Raw genomic sequence first — 17,457 nt, 5'->3', positions numbered from 1 at the left:
CAAGTGAGGACATAGATATCTGAAGCTCCCAAATGGGAAGGTCAAGGCAGCAATGATCTGAGGTTTGGGAACAGAATCAGGAGGTCACCACCTTCTCAAGTCACCTAAGCAGAACATGGGATATATGGCAAAGTGGCAGGTAGGTCAATGCTGTCACTGCGTTAGTGGCCCCTTGAATTGCATGTTTTGAGTAAGAGGGTGCATTATTCATTAATTTGGTACAACTGATAAGCTCACGTGCCTTGTTTTTCTGATATTCTCCTGGTAAGTACATGTGTCAATATATCCCTAATTTAATTTGATAAGTTCACAGGTGGTCATACCTATGGAAACAAATTAGTGAATTATCGGTTTGTATTTCATGGTTGTTATAAATAGTGATTTTTCTTCTTACACAAATAAGATTCTTAGGCATTCTACTTGAGCACTTTACTTAAATGTAGTAATTTTAAAATGGAGTGACTCATGGCAATACACAGCCCAGTGACCACTGCTCCAAACAGCAGAGTGACTGGGGGCAGAAAAGTGTCTTCTCTTCATAGGCACAGTTTTGTTTTAGAAAGAAAAAATTTACTTCAATCCAAGTGCTATAGCTGGAGAGGAAGTTTTCCCTCAAGGTCAACTGAACTTGAATCTCACCCATATCCAACTTAGATACTAAAGGGAGACATTGGACTTGGATTTTAAAGCTGATGCTGTAGCCAACCAAGGTTTGAAAAACTATTGGGATAGAATGAATGCACCTCATCTATACATAGAACATGAGTTTCAGGTGCCCTGGAGAAATTCTATAGTTTGAATGTTTGTATAATCTCCAAAATTTTTGTTGAAACTTAATCCTAAATGTGACAGTGTAGTGAAGTAGGGTGTTTAAAAGGTGAACAGACCATGGGGACTGAGCCTTCGAAGATGGGATTAGCAGTTTATAGAAGTACTAGGAAGGATAGGCCAGCCTTTCTATCATTTTGTTGTTTCCAGAAAGAGTGCTCAGACATGAAATAATCACACAGAAACTATGTTATTTGCAATATTGTTTGGACAACGGCTTAAGTGTATTTCTGGATAACTCATATCTTAAATTAACCCATCTCCATTAATCTGTGTATTGCCAGGAGACTGTGGCTTACTGGGTAAAGTTCTGTCCGGTGTCTGTCTCTGGGGGGACTACATGGCATCTCACTGACTCCGCCCTTCTTTCTCCCAGCATTCAGTTTAGTTTTTCACTCCTAGTTCTGTTCTACCTTGCTCTGCTGTAGGCTCAAAGCAGTTTCTCTATTAACCAAGGATATTCACAGCATACAGAAGGAAATCCCACATCAAGAAAGCAGTTCTCACCAGTCACCAAGTTGCAGGCATCTTGATCATGAGCTTCAGTTTCGGAAACTGTGAGAAATAGTTTTGTCTTTCATAAGTTACCCAGCATTGTCCCTCTTCCTTTTCATGACTGGAAATAACAGTCTGATTTGCAAAGAGTGTGCAGAATGCTATGATAGCTCTGATATTGGAAAAGGATGGAGTCAGAGAAATACTGTATTCTGTTTTCACCATTTGAGGTCTACTGCTATGGAATCCTGCCTTGAAAATCCCAACGACCTGACAGATGAGATAACACAAAGCACTTACCTGAGGGTTGAACAAGATCGTTTATTTAAGGCTCAGACACAGTTTCTGAACCATAGAAGACACTATCACTTATTCAAGTTAGAAGACTTAGACTCATTTTGAAAATCACCTTTTAAAGCAGTTGTCACTCACTGATTGTGAGCTTGTTGACTTTCTGTGTTTAAATGAAATATCTCCTTAGGAGGAAAGTGAAAAAATGAAGAATATAAGTTTGACTTCTTTACTCAAGATTTTCTAATTGGCCTCAAATGGTCATTCCATCTCCTTCTTATGTGTATTATTATGAACACACCTGAGGAAGTTTTTTTTTTTGTTTGTCCCGTGCTGTCAGAGAAATAGACAAATCAATAGCACAAAATAGATAGTCCAGAAATAGGTAGAAGTACAGTGGTGCATTTGATACATAATAACGGAGATATCATCCATCAATGAGAAAAGGAGAAGTATTTAACAAGTGATATTGGGACCCATTATAGCAATTTAAAGGGAACGTCGATTTTAGGATTTTACTTCAGTTTATGTAGAGAAATCAATTCCAGATGGGTTACACAACTAAATACTTTAAAATACCCAAACCTTAGAAAACCTAGAAAAAAGGAGAAATGAATAATAATTTATCTCCAGGAGAGTAAGGGCTTCCCAAGCTTAGCTCAAGCAATAAAATAAAATACAGAGATCAACAGATTCAATAACTCACACTTTTACTTCAGAAGCGTGAACAGGAACACATGCAAAACCTAAAACCAGACTTGACATAGTGGCTTTCTCTAAGTGATTCATGTCCATCAACATAAAAAAACAGTGAGACCTAGATGAAAATGACCAAAGGTACAGAAAATTCACAGAACTTGACCTGATAAACAAGCGCACAAGAAAAGATTGAGGGTCACTACCAACGAGAGAATGGAAATATAAAAATAACAATTTTATAAAATTACTTTTACATGTATGTGAATATGTGTGTGTATATACATGCTGGTTCCTTTAGAGGCTAGAAGATGTTGAATTCCCTGGAGTTATAGGCAGTTATGATCCACCCAGACTGGGTGCTGTGAACAGAACTCCATTCTCCTGCAAGAGCAGTAAAAGCCTTACTTCTGACCTATCTCTTTAACTCCCTGTAAGAATGAATGTTAAGACAATACAATTATAAAATTTTTGTTTTATAAAATGAGTACTCAGGGCTTGAGAAAGGGCTCTGTGGTTAAGAGTAAGTATTACTCTTTCAGAAGACCAAGGTTTGTTTCCCATTATACACACCAGGCAGCTCACAGTTGCCTATAACTCCAGCTCCAGGAGGACCCACTACCTCTGACCTCCTCAGGCACCTGAACACACATCCACATACTTCACTACACACATATACCCGTAATTAAAATAAATCTTATGAATTTGAATATTCAATACTACGAAGATAGAAAATATCAGAATTGCCTATTATGTGAAATGGCATGTATCTATATGAGAATGCTTTTACAAATATTTTAACAAATTGTATTATGACATTCGAAAGTATTTTATATCATTTTGGGCTGCATTCCCAATTTACCAAATCTAAGCTGAAAATCTTTTTTAATGCTCAGGTTTTGAAGACGAAACAAGTGAGAAAGAAGTTAAGGCTCACTCTAACATCATTCAGAATACAAAATCGAGGTCATTATGATATGTTCATCTCTGCTTTATATTGTTAGTGAATATATTGCCAAAGGTTGCTGAAGGAATGCTGATGAACTCAAATAAAAATAATTTTATAGATGTTTACAGAAAACACTATCATGATTTGCATGAGAAGTGTCCACAGATGGCTTAGGTATTAGAGTCTAGGTTCCTAAATTGTAGATAAGCTCTGTCACATGGACTCATCAGATTGCTCTGTTGATGCATTCATGATTTGGTAACATTATTAGGAAGTGGTAAAAACTAGGGGGTGGAGTCTTGTTGGAGAAATTAATTCACTGGGAGCAGCCTTTCAAGAGTGTATCAGTGCCCTAGCCTCTTTGTGTCCTAGTCTTTATGTTTTCTGGTCACCATGAAGTAAAATCCTAGTCTGTCATGTGTCCACCATGCCATGTTCTGCACCTATGGCCTTGTATAGCAAGGAACCCAGCATAAGCTGTGGCCTCTGAACATGAGGTCCAGAACAAGTCCTCCGGCACATCATCTATTTTTCTTGGTTATTTTGTTACAGTGACATGGAATTTGGGGCCAGCCTGGGTTTCACGGGAACCTGTGTCAAAACCAATCTGAAACAAGATAAAAATAGAGCTGGTGAAATATCTCAATGGGGTGCTTACTGCCATGTCTGAAGACCTGAGATCAATCTCCAGGTTCCTTATGGAAGAAGGAGAGAATTGACACACATACACATTCACACAATACCCAAATCAATAAATGAAACTTAAAGTGAACCACAATACTTTAATTTCTTTGCTATAGAAAGAGTTCTGTGATCAGGTAAAAATGGATGTTAGATGCAACATTATTTGTAAGAACAAATAATATTTTAAACTTTCTTTGATTTTGTAGCACAAATGTTACTACTAACAAAGAAGTTTGAACAGAAAAGGAAAATCCATACATAGACTGTAGGCCTATCACCATTGGAGCAAAGAGTTACCCCATCCAGGAAGTACAGCATGCAAGACCCAAGGACCTCAACATCTTAACAGATAGCCTTCTGCTTGCCCCTGTACTGATGCCATTTCTGGAGCTTAAAGTTAGCTTGGGAAGTTATATGTATAGCATTAGCTCAATCAGGCTAGTACTGATGAAGGAAAATCCATGAAGCTGAGACCACAAAGAACCTCTGATGTTATTACTGTTTTGTTTATGGGTCCCTTGGGCATGCCACAAAGCATTCAGGTAAAGGGGCCAACTAGCATTCACAAGATATTCTGACATGAATGTTCATAGGAGCTCTCTCTGTAATGGATGCCCTAATGTAAGGATTTATATAGAATAGAAATGTATTCAACCTCTTTACCCATACTGGGAGCACATATGTTATAAAGTATTTTGTGCCTCATTTTCAGATCTTCTTAACCTGAGAAAGTCTACACTGCTTCTAAGGCAAATTCTCTTGCCTTCCATATGAGTTAGACATAGGCAGTGTTTAAGTTTCTACTTACTGGATGTTTTCCTCTATTGAGCTACTTCAAAGTTAAGGTAAAGGCACTTGTCACCAATCCTAACTACCCCAAATTCCACATAGTAGTGAGAAACAACACTTAAAAGTTGTCCATTGACCCTCACTTATGCACTGTGGCATATGCACACCCATACACACACACACACACACACACACACACACACATACACCCTAAATAAATAAATTAATGTAAAACTTTAAGAAAAAAGAAAGGCTGACACTATTCATCCTCAGCAGATCGTCTAATGCACATGTACAAGTAGGCAGCACCAAATAGACCCAGTGGGTGCTATTGTTTTTTTTAAAGAGAGAACACTTAAAAGTTGAGGAAGGAGGGTGGTAAAGGAAATAGGAAGAAATTAGAAGGAGCAGAATGGGGGATATATTTGGTCCAAGCACAACATATGTGTATATAAATATTAAAACAATAATTTTAAAAAGAAAGAATGGCAGCATCGTGTAGTAATAGGAGCAGTGGGGCTGCGTCCCCGGCACCCGGCTGCCCGCATGGCTTTACCTGAAATAATTACATGGAAACTGTATTCTTTTAAACACTGCCTGGCCCATTAGTTACAGCCTCTTATTGGTTAGCTCTTACGTATTGATCTAACCCATTCCTAATATTCTATGTAGCCCCACGAGCTGGCTTACCAAGGAAGATCTTAACCTGCGTCTGTCTGGAGTAGAAGAATCATGGCGACTCACTGACTTGGCTTCCTTCTCCCAGCATTCTGTTATGTTTATTCCACCCACCTAAGGGTTGGCCAATCAAATGGGCCTAGGCAGTTTCTTTATTATTTAACCAATGACCTTCCTCCATCATTTCCCCTTTTTCTGTTTAAACAAAAAGGAAAGGCATTTACTTTAACATAGCAAAATTACATATAACAAAACAGTTATCAAGAAAGAATTATAGTCATAATATTTATATCTATTTTATCTTTTATCATAACTAAGGAAAACTATAACTAACCATTCTTTAACTCCATCAAAGACTCCAGAAGGATATATTTCCTAAACAGACAAGAAATCCAAAACTCTTGAAATGACAAAGACATCTCGCTGCCTGTACAGTCACCAAAGTTCCTCTGTACCATTGGGGCATCCATCTTCGGCCTTCAGGCCCATAGTATCCAGCAGACATTTCCATGAAGCAGGAAATTTCAAAGACATTCAGTCACTATCTGCTGTGTCTTGTAGAATGTCTCACAGACTCTTTCATGAATCAGGAACCCCGAAAGATCATCTCACCTTTAGGCAAGTTCAGTAGTCCTCTCTCTGCGGGTTCTCTGTGTCCAGTTTATGCATCAGTCTAGGCAAGAGCAGTTTCTTGCCCAAATGGCTACCAAACTCCATAAGGAGCCTCTTTAATGCCCATCATCCTCTTGAAGTAGCTGGTGCTGCCAGGAGCAGACGTGTCTCATTGTCATGAAAAGTCCTAAGTTATCAAAACATTAAATGTCATATTCTGCAGTCTTTGAAAGATATGAAGAACGCCCATATAATTGAAATATATCTCTATATATCTAGAAAATCTAACTAACTACAAGCTTTACTATCATTGATGATTATCCATTAGCAACCTATATTTCCTAATTATACATTACATTTTTAAATGAACTACACAATCACAATACCTCAATATATTAGAAATGCATATACATATAACAAAGTTGACCTTAAAATCCACACCAATGTAAACTATTCATATCTATATCATATCCCCCTTTAAATGTAAAAGAACATTTATAAACAATATTTGGGAATATGGGCACAGTTATTTCTCTCCAAACTGCTTCTTGCTGAATGGGGGCGTCGTTAATTAGGTCTTTCATGCTATAACCCGTGTGCTAGGTTCATCTCAGTTGGCAGTTGAGCAAAGTAATTTTTTTTGAGGGTGTTCACAGCACCCTTTCAGGAGGGCGTAGTCTATCATACCATATTGGGATAGAAAGAATCCACAGGGTCTCGTCCTCTGTGAAAACAAAAGAAGACCCTCTCCAAAGCATTATATCCTTAGACCCAAATTTTGAAGTCATAATACCCTTATATCCATTCTGGTTCTGCTTGGCAGCCCATATAATGAAATGTCTCTCTGTACTTAGCTCCTTCACAGTCAAAAAATTTAAAGAAAACACAATAATACAAAGAATCCAGACTCTCTGTGAATTTTCCAATTTTATGTGGCTTATTTTTCTTTATTTATTTTACTCTGTCTCTTTAAAGATGTTACCCTTTTTTTTTAAACCATTAACTTTATTCTCTATATTTTTTTCTTCTCTCTCTCAAGCCTACGTACACTCATCTAACACTGTGGTTTATTCATAGGTCTTTTATGTCTGACTCTGTCCCACTGTGAATCTGTAAGTTTTTTACTATCCAGGTGCACTTTTAATTTGTGCCTTTAAATCTCTAAGCACTTAAGAATCTAAGATGTGACATTCCTAGGTCAAAAACAGGTACTGCCTGCTTGCCCCACCCAGTCCAACATGGCAGAGCCGCTCGTGCCTCTGAGCTGCAGCACGCACTGACTTCCTTTTAGGCACACAGCGAGTCTAGTTGCCATCAAACAAATAGTAGCACTTTACTCCAAATGCTCCATTCAAAAGCTCTGTCTTCCGCAGGAGCCAGACAGAGATCGCAATGGCAGCACAGCCCAGAAAGCCGGCATTTTAAAACAGCCAATTTTTTCCTGTTACTGAGTCAGGACAATTTCTTTGCTGCATGCAACCCACAAACAGCAAAAAGCTGCATTAAACTCTCTCTCCCTTTTTTTTAAAGCCCTCTCAGCCCGCATGGCTTTACCTGAAATAATTACATGGAAACTGTATTCTTTTAAACACTTCCTGGCCCATTAGTTACAGCCTCTTATTGGTTAGCTCTTACATATTGATCTAACCCATTTCTAATATTCTGTGTAGCCCCACGAGCTGGCGTACCAGGGAGGATCTTAACCTGCATCTGTCTGGAGTGGGACAATCATGGCGACTGACTGACTTGGCTTCTTTCTCCCAGCATTTTGTTCTGATTATTCCACCCACCTAAGGGTTGGCCTATCAAATGGGCCTAGGCAGTTTCTGTATTATTTAACCAATGACTTTTCTCCATCAGCATCGATTTTTCACTTTATGCTCTCGTACTTTACAGATACACCATTAAACCCAGCCATAGAGGAACTGTTGTGAAGTAAACAATGCAAACTCAAAGAGAAGCAGCCAAGCTGGAGAGGAAACTCCATGACTACCAGAACCAACTGCAGTGCATTTGGCTTCTCTCTGCCAGAACAGTTGAGACCCAGTCTCATATTTCATTTATGCTCTTCAATGTAATGCTGCTCCAAAGCCAATGGAAATGTGGTCGTGAGCCTAGTCTTTAATGGCTGAGCCATCCCTCCAGACCCTCAGCTGTAAGAACAATGATATCTTGAAATTTGCATGCAAATGGATGGAAATAGGAAAAAAAACATCCTGAGTAAGGTAACCCAGACCCAGAAAGATAAACATGGTATGTACTTAATCATAAGTGGATACTAGCTGTAAAGTAAAATATATTGAGCCTATAGTCAATAATCCTAGAGAAGCTAAGTAACAAGGTGGACCCTAAGAAAAACATACATAGATCTATCTGGAAAGGGAAATAGACAAGATCACCTGACAAAATTGGGAGCATGGAGGTGGGATGAGAAGGGAGGATGGAAGGGAAAGAGGAGGGAAGAAAGGGAGGGCAGAACTTGAGGAAATGGGATAGTCAAGATGGAGAAAGGATAGAGATGAGAATATAGGAAGAGATGTTTTGATTGAAGGAGACATTATGGGCTAGCAAGAAATCTGGCACTAGGGAAAGTCTCAAGAATCCACAAGGATGACTCCAGCTAAGACTCTAAGCAATAGAGGAGAGGGTGCCTGAACTGGCCTTGCCAGTCAGTTCAGATTGATGAATATCTTAAATGTCACCATAGAACCTTCATCCAGCAACTGATAGAAATAGAGGCAGAGACCTGCATCGGAGCACTGGGCTGAAATCCCAAAGTCCAGTTGAAGAGTAGGAGCAGTGAGAACATGAGCAAAGAGGTCAAGACCATGATGGGGACACCCACTGAAACAGTCTACCTGAGCTAATGGAAGCTCATCAACTCCAGTCAGATTGGAAAAGAACATGATAGGTCCAAACTAGTCCCTCTGAATGTGGGTGACAGTTGTATGGCTGGGCCAGACTGTGGGGCCACTGAGAGTGGCACTAGGACTTATTCTTATTACTTATACTGGCTTTTAGGATGACTTTGGATGGATACCTGGCTCAGCCTAGTTATAGTTTACAGGGCCTTAAACTTTTCATCAAAGCAATGTACCTTAAGATAGGTGGTTGGGAGGATAGGAAGAGGGAGTAGGAGGAGGGGAAGGGAAGGGAACTAGGATTGGTATGTAAAATGAGAAAAGATAGTTTTTTCTTTTTTAAAAAATAAAATAAATTAAATAAAACAAAATAGAAATAGAAAAGAAAAATGCCAATGTAATACACTGTATTTCAAATACCAGCAAGGTGATGAAAGAAGACTTACATTGCACAGTTCCTTCATGTCTCATAGTTAAGCATTCAGTCCCTAACCAGGCCCAGTGACACTTTTCAAATGGAGAATAGTTGTCGCAGAAGAAGGATTTATTACAAACCCCAAGTACAAGGCTACTTTTGGAATTTGCCAAAGGATCCATACTCAGCATTTGCTGTATATGTCTCCAACAGCAATGGGACTAGAGCATCTCAAACCTCCAGAACGCTGTACCAGAAATCCAGTTGTTACAAGTCTTATATTGTTCTGAGACTCATTCAAAATAGTTATCACTATGAATTACTCAATAACTGGGTCAGAGGAGCATATACATTATAATGTACATTGCCTGGCAAATACCAAAATACCATTGGAATGCTGTTACATGTGTTCCTTTCTTTGTGGGGGTGCTATAAAAGACAGCAACTTGCTCGATTTCAATGACACACTGCTTAGAAGTATAAGGCTATCAGAATCTAAACATTCTTCCAGTACACTAGGCATATGCAATTTAATAGCATTTATCTTCTCTTCCAACTCTGATATGATGCATTTATTAAGATATGTGAGTGTTTGCCAACCATAGGAAATAACATAATGTTATCAATGACACAGATGGGGATGGTGGGATATGAGGATGATGGCAGCCCCTCTAGGTAAACATAACAAAAGTCAAGAAATCCTACTGTACAGGAGAGAGGGAAAAGAAACACTAGAACAGAAAAGAACAAGGTCACACAGAGAAAATTTCCTTAAAGGACCCATGCTGGAGACTACACTTAACCTCCTGAAAGGAAACAGGGAGAGAAAAATAATCCACTGTCATTCTCTCCCTCTTTGATATCCTGCTGGGATCCTCCATTAGTCAAATGCCATCTGGAAGTCAGAGGGAAGGGAAATCAATGATGTGTCCACATGCAGACTCCCAGAATGCAGAGCAGGCAAAGCAAATGAGAAAGACACAGTAAAAATGTCCGATGGTGTGGGGAGAAACAAGGTGTAGACTTGTTCTGTAATGATTGAGATTAGTAAGAGGTAAGGTGGTAAATTGAACAAATAAAATAACAATGTCATTTTACAAATATTTTTATTACTTCCTAAACTCATTTCCAAAATGATACTTTAAACTTGTGGTAGGATTTTTTTTGTAAGAGGCAGTATGACTTTTATGAAAGCTTCCCACCCCAACTCTAACTAGCATTGTAGTTTCCAAATAAGCATTTTAATTTTTTAAAATCATAAGACATGTAGAACAGCAAATTAGGCACTATTCAAGGGCATAAAGAAAAAGTCACTCTTTTTTGAAGCTGATAATATTCTGCACCATGAAGCGTGTCTTAACAAACTATCAATTGGCTGGACACACATAATCTCTGTTCTCTCTGGACACAGTGGAAATGAGACAAGAATTAGTATTAATAAGACAGCTAGAAAATTATAACATGATTAGAAACTAAGCAGTGTGTTTCTACATAACCCTTTAGTTGAGAAAGAAATCACAATGGAAATTAGAAAATATAAACTGAATTATAATGAAAATTATTTTCATATTGAGAGATAACCTTAGTATCTTAAATGCATTGGTTGGGGTAGAGAAACAAGCTGTTAATAAAAGATCTACACATCCCTTTTAATGACTAGCCAAACAACACAGGTAAACCCAAGAAGTTGTAAAGAAGAAATAATGAATGGCAGAGTTTTACAAAATAAAGAGTAAACATACAAACAAAACTAGAAACAAGTCCACGGTTCATTATTAGAAAGTCTAATTAAATAAAAAAGATGCCTTAGAAATGCCAGTGAAGAGAAAAGAAAGAAAACTCAAATGATCAATACAGAAGTAGAAAAACAGAACTGAGACTTAGATGACCAGCCAATAGTAATGCTTCTTATAATTTAGATCAAAAGAGACTAAAATGAATTTGTGGCAGACCGGGAAGATAACTCCAACAGAAAACCACAGTCTCTTTCTAGGCTTCTAGATCTGAGGCTGTGTTTACTTCTAGAACCATTCACTAAATAACGTGGTCAGATTCTCTGGGTATGTCATCCAAAGACCACATCAAATATGTACTGCAATAATTCTTGTCTCTTGCAGAGTAAGTAACCTACGATATTTACTTTAGTGACAGCATCCTGAAGGAAAAGTCCTTGAGTTTGATATCACTTGTCCCCTTCTGAACTTATCCTGACAGCTGATTGTTGTGGTTGTTTTAGAAGGTGGATCCTCTGAGGAGTGATTAAATCATGAAGCAGTTAAAGCATTTTGGGTGGGACTGAGAGTGTTGTTCTAAGGTCAAACTCTTTCTATTGTGTTTTCTCTTCCACATGTCTATGTGTCCTTCACTTTCCACCATGAGCTAAAGTAGCACAAGACCTTCACCCAGAACTGAGAAGAACTGGTATGATCCTTTCACCCTTCCAAAACTCCAGAACCAGGATCTTATTAATGAACCTCTATGATTTATGAATTATACAGTCTCAAAAATTCTATTGTAGGGACAAAAAAATCACAAAAATGGAAATCCCTATACATTTCAAGTACTGCTGGGTACAACTATAGAGCTGAATGGTCCCTGGGCCTTCTCTAATAGAATGGAGCTATCGGAATGCCAGGCAATAAACAGAAACCTGGACCAAACCCATATTAGTGGTTCCCCTGGGCCAGGGCAGTCACCAAATGGCCATCCCTTGAATGTACAATTGGAACAGGTGGTTGTCATTTAGAGTAGCCCCCAAATTGAGCTGTTGGCTTGCAAAGCAAAAGATATCACAGTGGGAAGAAAAAATTTAAGCCTCCTAAACTACCTTAATAATCTAAGATCACTGTGAAAACTAGGGCCATGACCCAGAAGGTATGGCAGAAAGCAGTGGCCAAGATCTAGATGATGCAAAGGTGATGGGCTCTGCTGTAACCGTTAATTTGCTAGTCTAGCAAGAAAAAGATGGAGCCTGGAAAATGGTTGTGGACTTCCACAACCTTAGGTGGAAGTTAGCCTAATTATAGTTTCAAAGCATGCTACTTTTGCTGAGCAGATGAATGCAGACACATACTTAGTAACCATGGTGCTCTTTCCTAAACCACTGGGGAAATAGCAGCAGAAAAGAGCATGCTCACAATGACCAGCAATCACATTTACTCACATTTTCCTTAAGGGCTATGTTAACTTTTTTGCTCCCTGCCAGAATGTAGTCGGAAGTGATCTGAGCTACCCAGAAATCCCAGAGAATATTAGGTTCACCAATTAGGTCAGGTATTCTGCCGCTCAGGCAAGATGAGTAAGAGATAGTCAACATGTCAGAGGCATTAATAAGACCCCTGTGACTCTGGAAGTAAAGAAAAAGGAATCCTAGGAAAGACATAGGCACCTGATACTTCAATAAACTTAGCAGCGGGTTTGGTCAAGCAGTGAGGAGGATACACTAGATATACTATTTCAAAAGAAAATATTTAAAAAACAAATTTCTGCATCTGTCCCTTATTTCAAAGAAGGCATGATTTCTACTGGTCTTCTCCACATACTGGAAGCAGTACATTTTAGATTTTGAAACAGAGTCCAATCATCTGAAACTTGTGCTGTTTCACCAGATCAGAAGGTCATGACAATCAAAACAACATGAGAATGGTACATTGAGGACCAATCAGGAACAGACCAGCAAGCATGAGGAAATTATGCAACCAAGTATCCCAGACCCTCTTGTCACTCACTGTAGCTTGACAGGTAGACATAGGAAGGAACTTTATGCTACCAACTGAGAGAATAGAGAAAAATGGCCAGAGTTCTTGTTCCATATGGGCTAATGTTAGGTAAAAGCCCAAAATGGCATAAGTTGCTTTGCCACCTTACTCAGGAGATGGTCTTGAAAGTCAATGGCAAAGACCAAACTTTGAAATGGATGCAGCTTTATGTGGTATGTCTGGTCATCATCCCATCTATGGAAGAAGAACTAAATGGTTTGAGGGCAGAGGCCATAAGGTAACGGAATGATTTGCTTATGAAGGGAAATTTGCTTATTAAAAATAAAATGATCGAGAGATCAGACATAATGAAGTCATGGTTAGAAGCACAGATTTAGATGTAGGAGATGAGACAGAAAGTAGTACTCAACAGAGAGCATCTACCATGGCCACAGACTAAACAACACACTGACTCACCAGCTGATTCCAACCACTTTGTCAAGGTAGCCCCCTTATTGGAGGAAAGGTCTTTTGAATAAGTGATCACAGTGACAAAAGTGAGACTACACTTGGATCCAACCCGTCTGTTCACTTATCAAGGCTGACCTATGCACTGGTGTTGCTGAAGTCCAGCTTGTATCAAGAAGCCAATGTTGAGTTCCCAATAGGCATCTGTTTCTAAAAAAGAACAATGGGACATCTGTATGGAAGGTGACTAAACTGAGTCCCATCAATCCTGGAAGCACCAGTCTCTCATCTCACATGAATAGGTACATACTCTAGGAAAACATTTGCCTTGGCAGCTTGCCAGGCCATAGTTAACACTATCACATGGGAATTTAGGAACTCACAACCAATCAATATTGTACTCCCCTATAACAGAGCATCCATCCACTGCAGGCTACAAAAGTAAGCTCATTATTACAGGAATTAGTATTCCTTAGCAGATGTTGTCACCACAAAGCTGTGTGTTTGATGTGCTAAGTGTTCAAAGTATTGAATTACCATAGGTAGTCTTAGCTTACACACTATTTCAGGTCGTCTGTAGTAGCATATCTAAGGCAATGTAACTCCATCCTAGAAGGAAGATGTGTGGGGCTCAGATGCTCTTTGTGCCTCTGGTGACACATTTGTCTTACCCCCCCCCATATGTAACCCTGAAAGAACAGCAGTAATTCCAGCCTGAGAAAGAGGCTGTCTCAAATTCATCAGTGATGAAGTCTTGCATCGTATTTCTAGCAAAAGCAAAGCTGAGAACAAGAAAGTTTCACAGTGTATGGTAAAGTAGAGCAAATATGACACAAGAAGCTATTTTGAAAACCACCACATGGGCAAAATTTCAATAATCCTATATATCTCCCAATTCTGTTTCTTCAGAAGAGGAAAAACAGAGGTCTGTAGGGTCCATTCCTTGAAAATATATGTAGATATGATTCATGCACTCAAAAGAGAAGTTTTGATTAGCCCAAATACAGGCTCCTTTCCCTGACTTCAAAATGATTTACTATGTAGTGATTTGAAGAATGGTGACATCAAGGTTCAAATTTCATGCCTTCAGGTGATGCCACCAACTTTGAGCCTAGATCATAGCTATCTCAGGAGAACTACAAGTCAACCATCAAACAAAATGACGTAAACACCTCAGCCATGTTTCCTCAGAAGCAAACTTCACTGGCAGGTTACATTTGCTCTAACCCTCTACCCCGCCTCTTCTCTGGATGGTTCTACTGTTTTGTTTTTCACCAAAATAAAATTCTCAGTTCAATTTTGTGTCTTAGTATATGTTTCTCAATGTCTCTGAAAATTCTGCTGGCATAAGCACATTGCTAGGTCCTTAGATAACATTTGGAAAACAGTAGGATATCACAGAAATCTTTATAACAATACATTAGAAATTTATATAAACATTCAAATTCAAAGAATTTGTAATACAATGAGAGAGTATCCATTCCGCTGGTTTATAATTTTGATGGTGTTCTATTTTTGTAGAACATAATTGCTGAAAATGTAAGGTTTATATCTCCATTTCCTATTTTTTCTTTACAAAAATGCTATCTTTTGTTCCTTTATTCCTCTATTTTATCTTAAAATAAATCAATATAGTTTGTATTAATTGATCCCAACATAATTTTGACAGACCATAAACTTTTATTGCAATATAATCCTATATGTCACCCCTCTTTAGCATTATTATAGTCACATAAATTTCACTTTTATATGTACTGAAGGTATCATTGTCTTAAACAAGAGGTAATTAAGGTTACAAACAAATATACTTACAGTGCTTTTTTTATATACCTTTTTTGATTTATGCTGTAGATTCAAATTACTATCTAATGTCCTTTCATTTCAACTAAAGACTCCCTTCAATACTTCTAAATATAATGTAGTAAATTTTAGAAGTCAAATCTACCTTCAGATTCTGTTGTTAATGCTGATGTTGCTGCTACAGTTGCTGGTGTTCAGTGATTTCCTTGGACTGACTTGTGATTTCTGTATTCATTGTTAAAGGAGGTCATTGAAGCCTTGCTTTCAATGATCAAATATTTCCTTAATTCCTTTGAACCCGCAAATATTCTAGTCACTGGTCTGAAGGCCTCTTTGGCCACATCTTTAATCCTTCCATAAGCAAACAGCTTAAGACTCTTCCTCAGCCTTTTAATGTTCCTCACACAGCATGTCAGGAACAGGTTGATGTGCCATATTATAATCTATTTTTAAGTGTGTCTGTGTGTGTGTTTGTGTATGTGACATGTTTGTGCATGTTCATAGAGGAAGAGAGCATGTGCATGTGTAGAGCTCAGAGAACAATCGCAAGACTCAAGCCTCACCTTTCAGTTTGTTTGATTCAGGTTCTCTATTGTTCACTGCTGCATGTGCCAGACTAGATGAATGGCAAGGTCCCTGGCTTCTCCTATTTCCCATCTCCCTGTAGAAGCACTGGGACATGTAGAAGCACTAAAACTGGCATGTCCTGAGCTAATAGGTCAATCAGTTTATAATTAATGTAAATCTTTGTGTTTTTCTTTCGGACTGAACCACTGTAAGACCGGGCAGGACCAAAACCTCTGTCAACAAATGGTGCCCAATGTGTGGACAACTGCATCCACAGAAAACCTGAGAGAACTTGAGAAGTAATTCTAAACACAAAATAACAGCATTAAGCATGACTTCTTGGTAGCAGAAATTTCTTGGGTTTGCTCTCTTTGCTCGAGGCAAGAACATCTCATTTAAGAAAGGCCTTCTGACTCAGCTTTAGTTGTAAAATTTTGCGGCTCTTTTAAGAGGCCCTGCTACTAGACACTTAAATGATGTTTATGAATTGCTGACAGCATGCTTCTTGGTGGTGGCAGGGACCTTAAAACTCCATAGAGTTGTGGCAATAAACATGGCTCCAGCCAGTACCTCTGCCATGAGGCTAGACTCTCAGAAAATGAAAGAATGGGCTAGATCCTGCTGTCAAAGCCATGGCTTCAATCCTTGCCATATCACTTAGCAAAATAAAGACTCATGTGGTCAGAAAAACAAAGAGATACAGTAAAGATAGATTCAGATGAAGAAAACCTCAAAATGATTTACACTGTGTTTAAAAATTATGTAGGCATTGGAGAGAAAAGAAAAAGGATAAAGTCCTTAAATTAAAACGAGAGAGAGAGAGTAGTAGGGTGTGGTGGCATACATATTTAATCCCAATATTTGGAAGGCAAGAGGCAGGGGGATCTCTGTGAGTTCAAGGACAACGTGGTCTTTGGAGTGAATTCCAAGTCAGCCAAAGATACACAGAGAAACCCTGTCTCAAAAATTCAAAAATTCTAAATTTTCTTTAGGTTCCTATAAGATTATAAACACCCCAAATCAGCAGGAAGTATCCTGGAAAACTATACCCACATTCCCAAAAAATGGATTATAAATGTTTGCTTTTGTTTAGAATATTGGTTACAAGTTGTTATGGATAGTGGTCAGAAGAAGAGTTAAAGGAGATTCAATTTAGAGTTCTTGGGGTTTTTTTTTTTTTTTAGAAATAAAAGGGAGAAGTGCTGTGGGACAATGGTCTGTACCCTATTAATTGTATTTTAATAAAATACTGATTGGCCAGGAAGGAAGTATAGGCAGGACAACCTGGCAGGAAATATAAGCATGACAAAAACAGGAGAATTCTGGGAAGAGAATAGTGTCAGTCAGCAGTCTTCTCCCAGATGCAAAGGAAGCCAGACAAAGAAGAAGCAAGATGTGACTACCTCACTGAAAAAGGTACCAAGCCACATGGCTAACAGAGACAAGATTATGGGCTAATATAAGTTATAAGAATTAATAATAAGCCTGAGCTAATAAGCCAATCAGTTTATAAATAATGTAGGTCTCTGTGCATTTATTTGGGACTAAATGGATGTGGGACCTGGTGGGACAGAAACCTCAGCCAATATCCTACTTTACATGGCTTCTAGGAATTAGAACCAAGTC

Source organism: Chionomys nivalis, chromosome 21 (genome assembly GCF_950005125.1).
Source record: "Chionomys nivalis chromosome 21, mChiNiv1.1, whole genome shotgun sequence".
Classification (NCBI taxonomy): Eukaryota; Metazoa; Chordata; class Mammalia; order Rodentia; family Cricetidae; genus Chionomys; species Chionomys nivalis.
Note: the sequence above shows the minus strand (reverse complement) of the source record.